This window comes from Eleutherodactylus coqui, chromosome 3 (assembly GCF_035609145.1).
Source record: "Eleutherodactylus coqui strain aEleCoq1 chromosome 3, aEleCoq1.hap1, whole genome shotgun sequence".
Classification (NCBI taxonomy): domain Eukaryota; kingdom Metazoa; phylum Chordata; class Amphibia; order Anura; family Eleutherodactylidae; genus Eleutherodactylus; species Eleutherodactylus coqui.
Window position 1 is genome coordinate 233,846,103 of NC_089839.1, and position 15,037 is coordinate 233,861,139.

Genomic DNA, 15,037 nt, shown 5'->3' on the forward strand with positions numbered 1-15,037 from the left:
TTTTTCAGGGCCACACTACAGTTCTAAAAGTTATTGTTCATTGAATATACGCAGTGTGTCCTTCCCTTTGCAAAAAAGCGAAAAGAAATTATATTTGGCCTGCCTGTGTCAGTCCTAAGGTCTCCGTGTACATGTGTGCTGCGTGGACAACGTACAAAAATCAGACGCAACCAGCTACGGTTTACTGCCGGCTTGCGCCATTGTCTTTCCTGACTGGCAAATACCTGCTTTGCTAGAGTTAATAACTCTGCTACACTAAAGTTGTGTGTGACTTTTTCAGGGCCACACTACAGTTCTAAAAGTTATTGTTCATTGAATATACGCAGTGGGTCCTTCCCTTTGCAAAAAAGCGAAAAGAAATTATATTTGGCCTGCCTGTGTCAGTCCTAAGGTCTCCGTGTACGTGTGTGCTGCGTGGACAACATACAAAAATCAGACGCAACCAGCTACGGTTTACTGCAGGCTTGCGCCATTGTCTTTCCTGACTGGCAAATACCTGCTCTGCTAGAGTTAATAACTCTGCTACACTAAAGTTGTATGTGACTTTTTCAGGGCCACACTACAGTTCTAAAAGTTATTGTTCATTGAATATACGCAGTGGGTCCTTCCCTTTGCAAAAAAGCGAAAAGAAATTATATTTGGCCTGCCTGTGTCAGTCCTAAGGTCTCCGTGTACGTGTGTGCAGCGTGGACAACGTACAAAAATCAGACGCAACCAGCTACGGTTTACTGCAGGCTTGCGCCATTGTCTTTCCTGACTGGCAAATACCTGCTCTGCTAGAGTTAATAACTCTGCTACACTAAAGTTGTGTGTGACTTTTTCAGGGCCACACTACAGTTCTAAAAGTTATTGTTCATTGAATATACGCAGTGGGTCCTTCCCTTTGCAAAAAAGCAAAAACATTATATTTGGCCTGCAGGATTGCGCCAATTCATTTCCTGCCTGGGAAATCAAATCACTGGTAATACAGCATGCTGAGGGGTAGGGGTAAGCCTAGAGGACGTGGACGTGGACGTGGCCGAGGACGCGTAGGCCCAAGTGAGGGTGTGGGCACAGGCCGAGCTCCTGATCCAGGTGTGTCGCAGCCGACTGCTGCGCGATTACGAGAGAGGCACGTTTCTGGCGTCCCCACATTCATCGCCCAATTAATGGGTCCACGCGGGAGACCTTTATTAGAAAATGAGCAGTGTGAGCAGGTCCTGTCCTGGATGGCAGAAAGTGCTTCGAGCAACCTATCGTCCAGCCACAGTTCTGCGCCGTCCACTGCTGCAAATCCGAATCCTCTGTCTGCTGCTCCTCCTTCCTCCCAGCCTCCTCACTCCACTACAATGACACATGCTCAGGAGCGGGAACACTCCCAGGAACTGTTCTCGGGCCCCTGCTCAGATTGGGCAGCAGTGGTTCCTCTCCCACCAGAGGAGTTTATCGTCACTGATGCCCAACAATTCGAAAGTTCCCGGGGTCCGGGGGAAGAGGCTGGGGACTTCCGCTAACTGTCTCAAGAACTTTCTGTGGGTGAGGAGGACGATGACGATGAGACACAGTTGTCTTGCAGTGAGGTAGTAGTAAGGGCAGTAAGTCCGAGGGAGCAGCGCACAGAGGATTTGGAGGAAGAGCAGCAGGACGATGAGGTGACTGACTCCACCTGGTGTGCAACGCCTACACAGGACAGGTCTTCAGAGGGGGAGGCACGGGCAGCAGCAGGGCAGGTTGCAAGAGGCAGTGCGGTGGCCAGGGGTAGAGGCAGGGCCAGACCGAATAATCCACCAAGTGTTTCCCAAAGCGCCCCCTCGCGCCATGCCACCCTGCAGAGGCCGAGGTGCTCTAAGGTCTGGCAGTTTTTCACCGAGACGCCTGACGACCGACGAACAGTGGTGTGCAACCTTTGTCGCGCCAAGATCAGCCGGGGAGCCACCACCAACAGCCTCACCACCACCAGCATGCGCAGACATATGATGGCCAAGCACCTCACAAGGTGGGACGAAGGCCGTTCACCGCCTCCGGTTTGCACCGCTGCCTCTCCCCCTGTGCCCCAACCTGCCACTGAGATCCAACCTCCCTCTCAGGACACAGGCACTACCGTCTCCTGGCCTGCACCCACACCCTCACCTCCGCTGTCCTCGGCCCCATCCACCAATGTCTCGCACCGCACAGTCCAGCCGTCGCTAGCGCAAGTGTTGGAGCGCAAGCGCAAGTACGCCGCCACGCACCCGCACGCTCAATCGTTAACCGTCCACATAGCCAAATTTATCAGCCTTGAGATGCTGCCGTATAGGGTTGTGGAAACGGAGTCCTTCAAAGCTATGATGGCGGCGGCGGCCCCGCGCTACTCAGTTCCCAGTCGCCACTACTTTTCCCGATGTGCCGTCCCAGCCCTGCACGACCACGTCTCCCGCAACATTGTACGCGCCCTCACCAATGCGGTTAGTGGCAAGGTCCACTTAACTACGGACACGTGGACAAGCACAGGCGGGCAGGGCCACTACATCTCCCTGACGGCACATTGGGTGAATTTAGTGGAGGCTGGGACAGAGTCAGAGCCTGGGACCGCTCACGTCCTACCCACCCCCAGAATTGCGGGCCCCAGCTCGGTGGTGGTATGTTCGGCGGTGTATGCTTCTTCCACTAAAGCACCCTCCTCCTCCTCCTCCTCCTCAACCTCTGTCTCGCAATCTAGATGTGTCAGCAGCAGCAGGACGTCGCCAGCAGTCGGTGTCACGCGGCGTGGCAGCACAGCGGTGGGCAAGCGTCAGCAGGCCGTGCTGAAACTACTCAGCTTAGTAGATAGGAGGCACACGGCCCACGAACTGCTGCAGGGTCTGACAGAGCAGACCGACCGTTGGCTTGCGCCGCTGAGCCTCCAACCGGGCATGGTCGTGTGTGACAACGGCCGTAACCTGGTGGCGGCTCTGCAGCTCGGCAGCCTCACGCACGTGCCATGCCTGGCCCACGTCTTTAATTTGGTGGTTCAGCGCTTTCTGAAAAGCTACCCACGCTTGTCAGACCTGCTCGTAAAGGTGCGCCGGCTCTGCGCACATTTCCGCAAGTCCCACACGGACGCTGCCACCCTGCGCACCCTGCAACATCGGTTTAATCTGCCAGTGCACCGACTGCTATGCGACGTGCCCACACGGTGGAACTCTACGCTCCACATGTTGGCTAGGCTCTATGAGCAGCGTAGAGCTATAGTGGAATACCAACTCCAACATGGGCGGCGCAGTGGGAGTCAGCCTCCTCAATTCTTTTCAGAAGAGTGGGCCTGGTTGGCAGACATCTGCCAGGTCCTTCGAAACTTTGATCAGTCTACCCAGGTGGTGAGCGGCGATGCTGCAATCATTAGCGTCACCATTCCTCTGCTATGCATCTTGAGAACTTCCCTGCAAACCATAAAGGCAGCCGCTTTGCGCTCGGAAACAGAGGCGGGGGAAGACAGTATGTCGCTGGATAGTCAGAGCACCCTCCTGTCTATATCTCAGCGCGTTCAGGAGGAGGAGGAGGAGGATGAGGAGGAGGGGGAAGAGACAGCTTGGCCCACTGCTGACGGTACCCATGCTGCTTCCCTGTCATCATTTCAGCGTGCATGGCCTGAGGAGGAGGAGGAGGAGGATCCTGAAAGTGATCTTCCTAGTGCGGACAGCCATGTGTTGCGTACAGGTACCCTGGCACACATGGCTGACTTCATGTTAGGATGCCTTTCTCGTGACCCTCGCATTCAATGCATTCTGGCCACTACGGATTACTGGGTGTACACACTGCTCAACCCACGCTATAAGGAGAACCTTCCCAGTCTCATTCCTGAAGAGGAAAGGGGTTCGAGAGTGTTGCTATACCACAGGACCCTGGCGGACAAGCTGATGGTAAAATTCCCATCCGACAGCGCTAGTGGCCGAAGGCGCAGTTCCGAGGGCCAGGTAGCAGGGGAGGTGCGTAGATCGAGCAGCATGTACAGCCCAGACAGTGCAACAGTCTTTAAGGGCCTGGCCAGCTTTATGGCTCCCCAGCAAGACTGTGTCACCGCTCCCCAGTCAAGGCTGAGTCGGCAGTAAAAGGATGGTGAGGGAGTACGTAGCGGATCGCACGACCATCCTCCGTGACGCCTCTGCCCCCTACAACTACTGGGTGTCGAAGCTGGACACGTGGCCTGAACTAGCGCTGTATGCCCTGGAGGTGCTTGCTTGTCCTGCGGCTAGCGTCTTGTCGGAGAGGGTGTTTAGTGCGGCTGGGGGAATCATCACAGATAAGCGTACCCGCCTGTCAACCGACAGTGCCGACAGGCTAACACTCATCAAGATGAACAAAGCCTGGATTTCCCCAGACTTCTCTTCTCCACCAGCGGACAGCAGCGATACGTAAGCCATACGTAGGCTGCACCCGCGGATGGAAGCTACGTTCTCTCTCACCATCCAAAACAGGGACATTTCTGCTTCATCAATCTGTGTCTAATATTCCTCCTCCTCCTCCTGCTCCTCCTCCTGAAACCTCACGTAATCACGCTGAACGGGCAATTTTTCTTAGGGCCACAAGGCTCACTCATCTAATTTTTCTAAACAATTTTTATATGTTTCAATGCTCTTAAAAGCGTTGAAACTTTAACTTGAACCAATTTTTCGTTAAACTGGGCTGCCTCCAGGCCTAGTTACCACTTAAGCCACATTAACCAAAGCGATTAATGGGTTTCACCTGCCATCTTGGTTGGGCATGGCCAATTTTTACTGAGGTACATTAGTACTGTTGGTACACCAATTTTTTGGGGCCCTCACCTACAGTGTAATCATAGCAATTTGTATGTTCTTCGCCTGCACTCATGGTACAGAAGTGTATGTGGGGTTGGCCTACACTTTAGCTACATAAATGTAACTTGGGCCTTGGCTATACTGCAGCTACTGAAATGGAACTAAGACTGCGCTCCCACTATACTGCTGCTTCGGAATTGTTACTGGGGCCTGTCTTGAGTGCTACTATTGCTGACATGGAACGAAGACTGCGCTCCCGCTATACTGCTGCTTCGGAATTGTTACTGGGGCCTGTCTTGAGTGCTACTATTGCTGACATGGAACGAAGACTGCGCTCCCGCTATACTGCTGCTTCGGAATTGTTACTGGGGCCTGTCTTGAGTGCTACTATTGCTGACATGGAACGAAGACTGCGCTCCCGCTATACTGCTGCTTCGGAATTGTTACTGGGGCCTGTCTTGAGTGCTACTATTGCTGACATGGAACGAAGACTGCGCTCCCGCTATACTGCTGCTTCAGAATTGTTACTGGGGCCTGTCTTGAGTGCTACTATTGCTGACATGGAACGAAGACTGCGCTCCCGCTATACTGCTGCTTCGGAACTGTTACTGGGGCCTGTCTTGAGTGCTACTATTGCTGACATGGAACGAAGACTGCGCTCCCGCTATACTGCTGCTTCGGAATTGTTACTGGGGCCTGTCTTGAGTGCTACTATTGCTGACATGGAACGAAGACTGCGCTCCCGCTACAATGCTGCTAGTGATATGTTAGTGGGGCCTGTCCTAATGCTACGGCTGAAATGTTACGAATTCTGGGCTCTGCCTATACCGCTGCTAATGGTATGTCTCTGGGGTGTGGAAACAGAGGCTTCCCAAAGACAAGATGGCGGCGAGGCCATTTCCCACCAACGCGGTTACTGTTAAGGTGCATATAACCACGGACTTGTGGAGAGGACACGTAGTGCCTCAAAAACATCCCCCTCCTCCTCCAACAGGGAAAACATTCTTGGCAAATGCCTTTGCATTGGTTCGTCTGGTGCCAGTCCAAGAATTTCACCTTTACCGACACTACAAGAGAGCCCCCCCACCATCCCCCCGCCATGGCCCACTTAATCCTGGCCACATTCCGAAAACCAACAAAATAAAACCGCGCTACTAGGTCCGCAGACACCACCACATTACCACCAACGCGGTTACTGTTAAGGTGCATATAACCACGGACACGTGGAGAGGACACGTAGTGCCTCAAAACCATCCCCCTCCTCCTCCAACAGGGAAAAGATTCTTGGCATATGCCTTTGCATTGGTTCGTCTGGTGCCAGTCCAAGAATTTCACCTTTACCGACACTACAAGAGAGCCCCCCCACCATCCCCCCGCCATGGCCCACTTAATCCTGGCCACATTCCGAAAACCAACAAAATAAAACTGCGCTACTAGGTCCGCAGTCACCACCACATTACCACCAACGCGGTTACTGTTAAGGTACATATTACCAGTCTGACTGGGGCATGCAGAGACACCTTGACAGAATGAATAGTGTGTGGCACATAGGTTCCCCATTGCTATGCCCACGTGTGCAGCTCCTGATGGCGGTGGCACAGGATTATATTTCTCTATATTGCTTCTGTACAGCATTGTGGGCTATCGCCCCACCACTTTTAAAGAGGGTCGCTGCCTAGCCGTGCCAACCCCTCTGCAGTGTGTGCCTGCGGTTCCTCGTCATGGCAGACGCACTTCTAAATAGACATGAGGGTGGTGTGGCATGAGGGCAGCTGAAGACTGCGCAGGGACACTTTGGGGTGCGCTGTGGGGGGGAGGGGGGGCGGTTGGTCAGCATGTAACCCAGGAGAAGTGGCAGTGGAGTGTCATGCAGGCAGTGATTGTGCTTTGTTGGAGGTAGTGTGGTGCTTAGCTAAGGTATGCCATGCTAATGAGGGCTTTTCAGAAGTAAAAGTTGTTGGGAGGGGGGGGGGGGCCCACTCTTGCCGCTATTGTGGCTTAATAGTGGGACCTGTGAACTTAGGATGCAGCCCAACATGTAGCCCCTCGCCTGCCCTATCCGTCACTGTGTCATTCCCATCACTTTCCTGAATTGCCCAGATTTTCACACATGAAAACCTTAGCGAGCATCGGCGAAATACAAAAATGTTCTGGTCGCCCATTGACTTCAATGGGGTTCGTTATTCGAAACGAACCCTCGAGCATCGCGAAAAGTTCGTTCCGAGTAACGAGCACCCGAGCATTTTGGTGCTCGCTCATCTCTAGTAAACCCCTTTAATATAACAGTAATACTGAGACACCCGTACCGTCCTTCTGCCTGAAGCAAAACAGACTCTTTTTTGGGTGCATTCACATATCACCGATTTGCTGCAGCTCTGCAGCAGATTTCACGCTTTCTAATGATGCCACTATAGTATAAAAGCATAAAAGGTGCCCCAAGCTGGTACAATAAAACAGGTAACTGGTAACAATAAAAACAGTTGTAAAAGAGTTAAATAGGAGAGATGAAATTCAAAGCAATAATATATATATAATCTCACCAGTGATTAAGTATTAACTATGTGGGATGCGCTGTTTACATGTGCGCGGGTGACCAGTGCCAGGTAAAACTCTCCCGGCATAAGGATAGATGGAAAGACTACTTGAACTGATTAATAGCTGGAACAATCGTGGGAGATGTCCTCCGGTCGGTAGCTTTTAACTCCAGTGTCCATGATACAGAGGCGGGTGACGTCACACAGCAGCTACCAAAGCCACTGAACACCAATCAACGTGTTTCAAAATAAACGTGTTTCTTCCTCAGGGAGGGCAGCATGCGGCTCTAAGTAGGTTCTGTAGAGAGTAGGTATTACCCCTTGTAGGAACTGTGATGCATGCCAGAATTTGCATATTAAAAATCGTAGTCCCATTAGAAGTTTTATTATTTTATCAGGTTGGGTCACCTTTTTATGCTTTTATGCTTCTGTGGCACCATTATAATGGATGCTTACAAAGGTGTAACTTGAAGCTCCTGGGCCCCAATGCAAAACCTGTGAGAGGGCCCCCAACTATAATGCTTTATTCATAGTAATGGGCTCCCTATATGGAGAAGAGAGGCCTTATGGGCCCCCTAAGGCTCCTGGGCCCGGGTGCACCCGCATCCCCTGCATCCTCTATAGTTACGCCCCTAGATGCTTATGCACATTTAATGGGGCATTAAATATATATTTTCCAAAGTTTTGAACTAGCAGTATTGCTATTGATTACTACTTGCTTCTTTTACCTGTTTGCACCCTGAATTGCTGTTGTAATAGATTGTTTTATATTAGGAATGGCCAGTAAAATATAATCTAAATTTGGTATCACCATAATCATAATCACACAAAGAAGGCTTATCATGTCTAATTTACCACACAGTGAACACCATCACCATTTACCACATGATGCACCCGTGTTACTGCACAAAGAAGACGGCTGCACTGCTGGTGTGGACGACTCTACACACCGCTGGAAGAAAGAACACATGACCAGCAATGGAGTCGGTCATGTTTTCTTTCTTCCGGTGGTGCGGAGAGTTGCCTGCACTCGCTGTGCCGCCGTCTTATCCTGCAGGAACACGGGTGCATCGGCGCCCGAATGCGCCCGTGTGACTGAGCCCTAAAGCAAAAAAGTTTAGTTTCTGGGGTTTTTTGAATCGTTTCTGAGGGAGGATTATCTAAGCCCTGGCAAGTGTGCAATACATTGATTTATTTTCACTTTTTTTTTGCACCTGGGCATATTTATGCACTTTATATCAGCATTGGGTGTGCTATTATTTTTCTTATATGACTTATCCATCTAGGCTGACCTTATTTATTAGTTTGGCTGTTGTATGTACACTTAGATGTATTATTCTCTGAATAATACATTTTTAGTCTTGAATAAAAAAAATGTTTTAAATTCTTTGTGTCCTTAAGGGCTCGCACTCACTTGTGATAGAGTTTTTGGGATGTTGCGAGGCTGCGTTTTTTTGTATAATATTGAAATGCATTGAGTCTAATGTAGCTGTGATTATTTGCGATGTTTTCACGCCTGTGAGGTTGCGTTTTTTTCTCGCGTGCTATGGTCCTATTTCTTTGCGATGTGCTATTTTCTTCTCGCCCATGTAAGTAAATGGAGTGCTGTAACATCACATCGCAAAACGCATAACATGTGCAAGTATGCGATGCGATGGTGCTATGTTTTCTGTGTGTAATAGTGGCTAATGGGAAGGGTGGGCTTTTACAAGGAAACAGCAGTACATCATCAGTGCGGAGGAAGTTTGGACAAAAGCAAGACCATAAAAAAACGCATTAAACTCTCCTACCATGCGATGCGAGTTTTCAGAGAACAAAAACGCATGGCAATCGCACAAAAAATGTTCGCACCTGCGATATCGCTGTGATTTTTTTCTCGCAAAAACGCTATCGCAAATGAGCTCTTAGGGCTAGTTCTGACAAGGGTGTTTTTACGCATGGACGATTGTTAGACACACTGAATCAGCACGTCTAACAAAGATAGAACATGTGAGTGCAAACTCGCATGTCGGCTGCTAGGTGTATGCAAAGATAGGACATGTCCTATCTTTGCAGCATGCTTTCCATAGGCTTCTATAGGAGTCTTGAAAGCATGCAGCACACGCCTCGGATCATGGGAATGGAGACGTCACAGAGCTTGAAGTCGCCCGTTCACGCAATCTTTTCAGGTCTACAGCAGAGCTGTTTTCTCGCTGCTTAGCAGTGCGGAAACAGCACTCGTCTGAACGAGGCTTAAAGGGGTTGTCCCGTGAAAGCAAGTGGGGTTATATACTTCTGTATGGCCATATTAATGCACTTTGTAATATACATCGTGCATTAATTATGAGCCATACAGAAGTTATTCACTTACCTGTTCCGTTGCTAGCGTCCCCGTCTCCATGGTGCCGTCTAATTTAAGCATCTAATCTCCTGATTAGACGCGCTTGCGCAGAAGGGTCTTTTGCCATCTCTTCGCTCCGGCACGAGCCGGCATTCTGGCTCCGCCCCCTTGCACACGTCATCGCGTAGCTCCGCCCCCGTCACATGTGCCGATTCCAGCCTCCTGATTGGCTGGAATCGGCACATGTGACGGGGCGGAGCTACGTGATGATGCGTACAAGGGGGCGGAGCCAGAAGGCCGCTGCTGCTGGAGCGCATGAAGGCCTCCTGGAAGCGAGATGCACCGTGGGACGGGACAACACAGGCGCCATCCTAGCTGCTGTACTTTATAAGTTATTATTTCATCTCAACAGTAAGTAGGAAGCGGTTTTTAAACGGTTTAAAGGGCTGCTTTATGCAGGGGGGGGGGGGGGGTTACTGGGGGAATGTGCAGATTTAAAATTTTGCGGTTTTGGCTCGGGACAACCCCTTTAATAAAGCTTATATGTTTGTCTCTTATGAGAGTGTGCACTCCAAAATCCGCATGTCTAACAGCAGATTTTGATGCGGAATTGCAAGCAAGTTTCAACTGCCCATCCCAAGTTAGCCTGTGGATTTTGGTATAGAATTTACCATGGCTTACGATGTGTTGTGTGGCCTACTCCATCACAAGTGAAAAGTCACTTATTGTTCTTGAGCACAAGGAGTTGCACCTCATTTTCTGCCTATTAAGTGTTGCCGGTCAGTGTGGTTTAGGTACTAATGAAAACATAGTGAATGAATAGAGATGAGCGAGCACCAAAATGCTCGGGTGCTCGTTACTCGAGACGAACTTTTCGCGATGCTCGAGGGCTCGCTTCGAGTAACGAACCCCATTGAAGTCAATGGGCGACCCGAGCATTTTTGTATATCGCCGATGCTCGCTAAGGTTTTCATTTGTGAAAATCTGGGCAATTCAAGAAAGTGATGGGAACGACACAGAAACGGATAGGGCAGGCGAGGGGCTACATGTTGGGCTGCATCTCAAGTTCCCAGGTCCCACTATTAAGCCACAATAGCGGCAAGAGTGGGCCCCCCCCCAACAACTTTTACTTCTGAAAAGCCCTCATTAGCAATGCATACCTTAGCTAAGCACCACACTACCTCCAACAAAGCACAATCACTGCCTGCATGACACTCCGCTGCCACTTCTCCTGGGTTACATGCTGACCAACCCCCCCCCCCACGACCCAGTGTCCACAGCGCACACCAAACTGTCCCTGCCCAGCCTTCAGCTGCCCTCATGCCACGCCACCCTCATGTCTATTTATAAGTGAGTCTGCCATGAGGAGGAACCGCAGGCACACACTGCAGAGGGTTGGCACGGCTAGGCAGCGACCCTCTTTAAAAGGGGCGGGGCGACAGCCCACAATGCTGTACAGAAGCAATGAGAAATCCAATCCTGTGCCACCTCCATCAGGAGCTGCACACGTGGGCATAGCAATGGGGAACCTATGTGCCACACACTATTCATTCTGTCAAGGTGTCTGCATGCCCCAGTCAGACCGCGGTTTTTTATAAATAGTCACAGGCAGGTACAACTGGGAATCCCCAACTCCGCAATGGGAATTCCGTGTGCACCCACAGCATGGGTGGCTCACTGGAACCCACCCGCTGTACATAAATGTATCCCATTGCAGTGCCCAGGACAGCAGAGCTAACGTCAGATGAAATGCAGGTGGGCTTCGGCCCACACTGCATGCCCCAGTCAGACTGGGGTTCTTTAGAAGTGGACACAGATGCATTTACAACTCCCTGTGGACCCACAGCATGGGTGGGTGCCAGGAAGCCACCGGCGGTACATAAATATATGCCATTGCATTGCCCATCACAGCTGAGGTAATAATGTCATGTTTAATGCAGGTGGGCTTCGGCCCACACTGCATGCCCCAGTCAGACTGGGGTTCTTTAGATGTGGACACATGTAGTTACAACTCCGTGTGGACCCACAGCATGGGTGGTTTCCTGGAACCCACCGGCGGTACATAAATATATCCCATTGCATTGCCCATCACAGCTGAGGTAATAATGTCATGTTTAATGCAGGTGGGCTTCGGCCCACACTGCATGCCCCAGTCAGACTGGGGTTCTTTAGAAGTGGACACATGTAGTTACAACTCCGTGTGGACCCACAGCATGGGTGGTTTCCTGGAACCCACCGGCGGAACATAAATATATCCCATTGCATTGCCCATCACAGCTGAGGTAATAATGTCATGTTTAATGCAGGTGGGTTTCGGCCCACACTGCATGCCCCAGGCAGACTGGGGTTCTTTAGAAGTGGACACAGATGCATTTACAACTCCCTGTGGACCCACAGCATGGGTGGCTCCCTGGAACCCACCGGCGGTACATAAATACATCCCATTGCAGTGCCCAACACAGCTGATGTAACGTCAGCTGTAATGCAGGAGTGCTAAAAATTAATTTGATTACACTGTAGGCGAGGGCCCCCAAAAATTGGTGTATCAACAGTACTAATGTACCTCTGAAAAATTGCCCATGCCCAACCAAGAGGGCAGGTGAAACCCATTAATCGCTTTGGTTAATGTGGCTTAATTGGTATCTAGGCCTGGAGGCAGCCCAGTTAAAATAAAAATTGGTTGAGGTGAAAGTTTCAACGCTTTAATGAGCATTGAAACGTATAAAAATTGTTTAGAAAAATTATATGACTGAGCCTTGTGGGCCTAAGAAAAATTGCCCATTCGGCGTGATTATGTGAGGTTTCGGGAGGAGGAGCAGGAGGAGGAGGAATATTATACACAGATTGATGAAGCGAAAAGGTCCCCGTTTTTGATGGGGATACAGAACGATGCTTCCATCCGCGGGTGCAGCCTACGTATTGCTTAGGTATCGCTGCTGTCCGCTGGTGGAGAAGAAAAGTCTGGGGAAATCCAGGCTTTGTTCATCTTGATGAGTGTTAGCCTGTCGGCACTGTCGGTTGACAGGCGGGTACGCTTATCTGTGATGATTCCCCCAGCCGCACTAAACACCCTCTCTGACAAGACGCTAGCCGCAGGACAAGCAAGCACCTCCAGGGCATACAGCGTGAGTTCAGGCCACGTGTCCAGCTTCGACACCCAGTAGTTGTAGGGGGCAGAGGCGTCACCGAGGACGGTCGTGCGATCGGCTACGTACTTCCTCACCATCCTTTTACAGTGCTCCCGCCGACTCAGCCGTGACTGGGGAGCGGTGACACAGTCTTGCTGGGGAGCCATAAAGCAGTCAAGGGCCTTAAAGAGTGTTGCCCTGCCTGTGCTGTACATGCTGCCTGATCTCTGCGCCTCCCCTGCTACCTGGCCCTCGGAACTGCGCCTTCGGCCACTAGCGCTGTCGTATGGGAATTTTACCATCAGTTTGTCCGCCAGGGTCCTGTGGTATAGCAACACTCTCGAACCCCTTTCCTCTTCGGGTATGAGAGTGGAAAGGTTCTCCTTATACCGTGGGTCGAGCAGTGTGTACACCCAGTAATCCGTAGTGGCCAGAATGCGTGTAAGGCGAGGGTCACGAGAAAGGCATCCTAACATGAAGTCAGCCATGTGTGCCAGGGTACCTGTATGCAACACATGACTGTCCTCACTAGGAAGATCACTTTTAGGATCCTCCTCCTCAGGCCATACACGCTGAAAGGATGACAGGCCAGCAGCATGTGTACCCTCACCAGTGGGCCAAGCTGTCTCTTCCCCCTCCTCCTCATCTCCCTCCTCCTCCTCCTCACCACGCGGAGATATAGACAGGAGGGTGCTCTGACTATCCAGCGACATACTGTCTTCCCCCGGCTCTGTTTCCGAGCGCAAAGTGTCTGCCTTTATGGTTTGCAGGGAACTTCTCAAGAGGCATAGCAGAGGAATGGTGATGCTAATGATTGCAGCATCACCGCTCACCACCTGGGTAGACTCCTCAAACTTTCCAAGGACCTGGCAGATGTCTGCCAACCAGGCCCACTCTTCTGAAAAGAGTTGAGGAGGCTGACTCCCACTGCGCCGCCCATGTTGGAGTTGGTATTCCACTATAGCTCTACGCTGCTCATAGAGCCTGGCCAACATGTGGAGCGTAGAGTTCCACCGTGTGGGCACGTCGCACAGCAGTCGGTGCACTGGCAGATTAAAGCGATGTTGCAGGGTGCGCAGGGTGGCAGTGTCCGTGTGGGACTTGCGGAAATGTGCGCAGAGCCGGCGCACCTTTACGAGCAGGTCTGACAAGCGTGGGTAGCTTTTCAGAAAGCGCTGAACCACCAAATTAAAGATGTGGGCCAGGCATGGCACGTGCGTGAGGCTGCCGAGCTGCAGAGCCGCCACCAGGTTACGGCCGTTGTCACACACGACCATGCCCGGTCGGAGGCTCAGCGGCGCAAGCCAGCGGTCGGTCTGCTCTGTCAGACCCTGCAGCAGTTCGTGGGCCGTGTGCCTCTTATCTCCTAAGCTGAGTAGTTTCAGCACGGCCTGCTGACGCTTGCCCACCGCTGTGCTGCCACGCCGCGCGACACCGACTGCTGGCGACGTGCTGCTGCTGACACATCTTGATTGCGAGACAGAGGTTGCGTAGGAGGAGGAAGAGGGGAAGGAGGAGGGTGGTTTAGTGGAGGAAGCATACACCGCCGCAGATACCACCACCGAGCTGTGGCCGCAATTCTGGGGGTGGGTAGGACGTGAGCGGTCCCAGGCTCTGACTCTGTCCCAGCCTCCACTAAATTCACCCAATGTGCCGTCAGGGAGATATAGTGGCCCTGCCCGCCTGTGCTTGTCCACGTGTCCGTTGTTAAGTGGACCTTGGCAGTAACCGCGTTGGTGAGGGCGCGTACAATGTTGCGGGAGACGTGGTCGTGCAGGGCTGGGACGGCACTTTGGGAAAAATAGTGGCGACTGGGAACTGAGTAGCGCGGGGCCGCCGCCGCCATCATACTTTTGAAGGACTCCGTTTCCACAACCCTATACGGCAGCATCTCCAGGCTGATAAATTTGGCTACGTGCACGTTTAACGCTTGAGCGTGCAGGTGCGTGGCGGCGTTCTTGCGCTTGCGCTCAAACACTTGCGCTAGTGACGGCTGGACGGTGCGCTGAGAGACATTGGTGGATGGGGCCGAGGACAGCGGAGGTGAGGGTGAGGTTTCAGGCCAGGAGACGGTAGTGCCTGTGTCCTCAGAGCGGGGTTGGATCTCAGTGGCAGGTTGGGGCACAGGGGGAGAGGCAGCGGTGCAAACCGGAGGCAGTGAATGGCCTTCGTCCCACCTTGTGGGGTGCTTGGCCATCATATGTCTGCGCATGCTGGTGGTGAGGCTGGTGGTGGTGGCTCCCCGGCTGATCTTGGCGCGACAAAGGTTGCACACCACTGTTCGTCGGTCGTCTGCACTCTCAGTGAAAAACTGCCAGACCT